This window comes from Schistocerca americana, chromosome 6 (genome assembly GCF_021461395.2).
Source record: "Schistocerca americana isolate TAMUIC-IGC-003095 chromosome 6, iqSchAmer2.1, whole genome shotgun sequence".
NCBI lineage: Eukaryota > Metazoa > Arthropoda > Insecta > Orthoptera > Acrididae > Schistocerca > Schistocerca americana.
In genome coordinates, this window is record NC_060124.1 from 104,700,443 (window position 1) to 104,705,018 (window position 4,576).

Here is a 4,576-nt window from a genome sequence, read left to right on the forward strand (position 1 = left end):
GAGGGGTTAGACCTCTCAGAATTCTACACTAATTGTGGAGGACCGAGTGCTATGACGAGTTTAAGATGAGCATGAATCAGTGTGAAAAGAATTGGAGCTCCTGATAGCATAAGCCACCCTCTTGCGTTCCCAGATTTGCATGGGCAGTTAACTGATCCGTATTACGTAAATGGTATAATAGCACAGATCCACAAGAGCCTTGCTGTATTTATGTATTCTAAGACGAAGTGGGAGATAAGATACTGCGTGAAGAGTTTGACAGAGCACTGAAAGACCTGAGTCGAAACAAGGCCCCGGGAGTAGACAACATTCCATTAGAACTACTGATGGCCTTGGGAGAGCCAGTCATGACAAAACTCCACCATCTGGTGAGCAAGATGTATGAGACAGGCGAAATACCCACAGACTTCAAGAAGAATAGAATAATTCCAATCCCAAAGAAAGCAGGTGTTGACAGATGTGAAAATTACAGAACTATCAGTTTAATAAGTCACAGCTGCAAAATACTAACGCGAATTCTTTACAGACGAATGGAAAAACTGGTAGAAGCGGACCTCGGGGAGGATCAGTTTGGATTCCGTAGAAATGTTGGAACACGTGAGGCAATACTAACCTTACGACTTATCTTAGAAGAAAGATTAAGAAAAGGCAAACCTACGTTTCTAGCATTTGTAGACTTAGAGAAAGCTTTTGACAATGTTAACAGGAATACTCTCTTTCAAATTCTGAAGGTGGCAGGGGTAAAATACAGGGAGCGAAAGGCTATTTACAATTTGTACAGAAACCAGATGGCAGTTATAAGAGTCGAGGGGCATGGAAGGGAAGCAATGGTTGGGAAAGGAGTGAGACAGGGTTGTAGCCTCTCCCCGATGTTATTCAATCTGTATATTGAGCAAGCAGTAAAGGAAACAAAAGAAAAATTCGGAGTAGGTATTAAAATTCATGGAGAAGAAGTAAAAACTTTGAGGTTTGCCGATGACATTGTAATTCTGTCAGAGACAGCAAAGGACTTGGAAGAGCAGTTGAACGGAATGGACAGTGTCTTGAAAGGAGGATATAAGATGAACATCAACAAAAGCAAAACGAGGATAATGGAATGTAGTCAAATTAAATCGGGTGATGCTGAGGGTATTAGATTAGGAAATGAGACACTTAAAGTAGTAAAGGAGTTTTGCTATTTAGGGAGTAAAATAACTGTTGATGGTCGAAGTAGAGAGGATATAAAATGTAGACTGGCAATGGCAAGGAAATCGTCTCTGAAGAAGAGAAATTTGTTAACATCGAGTATAGATTTAAGTGTCAGGAAGTCGTTTCTGAAAGTATTTGTATGGAGTGTAGCCATGTATGGAAGTGAAACATGGACGATAACCAGTTTGGACAAGAAGAGAATAGAAGCTTTCGAAATGTGGTGCTACAGAAGAATGCTGAAGATAAGGTGGGTAGATCACGTAACTAATGAGGAGGTATTGAATAGGATTGGGGAGAAGAGAAGAATGTGGCACAACTTGACTAGAAGAAGGGATCGGTTGGTAGGACATGTTTTGAGGCATCAAGGGATCACACATTTAGCATTGGAGGGTAAAAATCGTAGAGGGAGACCAAGAGATGAATACACTAAGCAGATTCAGAAGGATGTAGGTTGCAGTAGGTACTGGGAGATGAAGAAGCTTTCACGGGATAGAGTAGCATGGAGAGCTGCATCAAACCAGTCTCAGGACTGAAGACCACAACAACAACAAGACGAAGTGCAAATGTTTCGCAAGTGCCTTTGTTTACATATGAGGCAGGAGGCACAGAGAGCTGGCTAATGCATATTCTCGAGCGATGCAAAGCGAAGCAAAACGTCAGTGCACATTAGAAACAACGTCTGAGCACCCCTGTGGATGACTGATTGATAGGACCATACCTCTGTTGCCCGTGTATTAGAGAACGATACTTTTGCAGAAAGACAATGGATGCGATTCATTGACGATAGGCCATCACCGCATATTCTACGCCTCTTATGCAGTATCTAATGCAAATATTTAATGAGCAATGAGTTGATGGCGGAGAACAAGTAGCATGGCCACGGTTGGGTTTACTGTATGGGAGGAGTGTAGTGCCTTGGATCACTTTTCAGACTTTCTGTAACAGAAGTTTATACAGTGTGATTTCTTCCACCATGTACAATCTCTAGTGACTGATAGATGAGAGGATACGGAACAAAAGAGGTCTAATGAATTTGTGTCCTAGGAGTCTTCTGCGGCGGCATGACTGGATAAAATCTTCTTCAAGCCGCGTCAATTCCAATAAAATTCTCAGGCTTTCGATAGCTTGCTCCACCAGGGTCGTCAGGAATAAGACTACTGACTCCCTGGGCTGGCACTGTTTCTCGCTGATACACCTGCGGTTACGGCCGCTGGCAGCAATCAGAGAGGGTCGAAACGACGCGAGCGCGGAAGGTGAGTTGGGTGCGGAAAGGAAGCAACGGTGGATGCTTAACGCTAGAAGGGAGGCGGGAGCGGCAGGTTCAAACGTGGCGCCGGCCCCTCGCGTTACCGGACGTCACCGGGGCGGAGGTGCTATGAGCTGCCCAACTAGCCTTCCGCGCACGCGTCTTTTCGCCATCTCTGATTGGTGCTAGCCGCCGTAATCGTAGCTATATAAGCGGGAAATAGCGCCTAGACGGTCTGCCTTCCTGGCTCTCTATCCTACCCTTCCATGGTTCCAACGCACCCTCTAAACCCACCTTGACCAGTTCACCATTTGATGTAACCAGTGTTTCTTCCGTATCAACCCCTCCAAAACCCAGGCAATCATCATAGGCCGCACCACCCGCTCCTTCCATCTCCACGATTTCTACCTCGCCATTTATGGCCGTCCCGTCCAATTCACCCCCACCCTGATATACCTTGGCTTCACCCTCAATCGTCACCTCATCTGCACCCCTCATCTCCTGACCATCCAGCAGAAAGCCCAATCCCACCTCCACCTCCTGAAACTCATGTCTGGCCGGATATGGTGATTGCATCCTTCCACCATCCTCCACACCTACAAATCGCTCATCTGTCCTATCCTCTGTTATGCGAGCATTACATGGATCTCTGCCCCCCCCCACTTTTACAAGGCCCTTCAAATCCTCAAACGCCATGCGCCCCCACCTTGCCTTCCATATCTGTCTTCCTTCTCCCAAACAACTCCTGCATGACCTCATCCCCTTCCCCCACCTCCTCCTTTTCCTTCAACATCTCTGCGTCCTTTAGACTGCCCACAGGCTTGATCCCCCCCACCCCTTGGTTTCCTCCTTCCTCTCCGCCCCCCCCCCCTCCCGTTGCCATGCCTCTATTGCTGTATCCCCCCCTCCACCTCCACACCCTCTATCTCCTTCATCAGGGCTATTTCCAGCACCTCCCATTCCTGGATGTTGAACTTTGCCATGACATCTACCTTTCCTTCCAACTGTAACCAGGCCTTGTCCCCCCCCCCCCCCCCATCCGCATGGGCCCCCTTTTTCCTCTCCCCTCCTTCTCCCAGAGCGTATTTTCCTCCTTCCCTCCCTGAGTCCCTGCAGTCCCCCCTTGGCTGTTTCCCTCTCCCATCCCCTCCCTTCCTGGTCCTCATTCGGCACGCCCCCCACCTCATCCCCCCTTTCTCTCCCCTCCTCCTCGCCCCCTTTTCCCTTTTGCCTCCCCCCCCCTCCCCATTGGCAGATCCTCCCAGTTTTTTATTCATTGTCAGTGTGCTGAGTTAGTGTTGTGTTTCGAAGCCGTTATACAGTGTCATCTAGTGATGTGGTTTTAATTGTGTGCTTGATTTATTTATCGTCCTTGATTGTTCTGCACTCCACTGTCCATCACATGGCTGTTTTAATCGTCCTGCGACTTTTTATGTTCTGGCTGTGCTTTGCCTGGTGCATTTTAATCCAATGTGTATTTTTTTTGTGTAAAATACTTTTTAGATTTTTACCTCTGTTTTACAGCCACTACTTTAAATGCTTTATTTTCTTATGTTTCCGCCTTTTTGCTTCTGTATTCGGCCATGATTTCTTCTTTATATTGTTTTAAATGTCTTCTTGTCTGCTTATGTCTCTCGGCTGAAGAGCAGCGCTTATGTTTCTGCCAGCTCGCCCCTGACGGGGAATGGAAGTTACAATAAAGGAAAAAAAAACCTAGTCGGTTGTACTGTTCCTCATACGCCATGCCCTAGCGCCCTTAGTTATTGGCAACGTTGTGTCCGATTCACTTCTCTTGCCAACGCATCTTGTAGTGGCTATGATACAGCGTTGTACACAGTATGGTTCCGTATTCGAATCGAGAGCTTCCCGACATGATGTTTACTTAGATAAAGGCAAATGGCAACGGGGAGCGGGCAGCAAGATTCTACCAGGACACCTATCCCCACAGACAGCAACCACAACTTTCAATGTTTGCAATAGTGTTACGCCATTTGTCTGAAACTGGGTCGCTTCAGGAAGGACGTACCCGAAATATTCGGGCAACAGACTTGGAGGAAAATGTAATTAACACTGTGGAAGGCGACCGCCGTGTCAGTGCTGGGCAGTTGACCCACCTTTACTGGGTAAGCCAGACGACCGTGT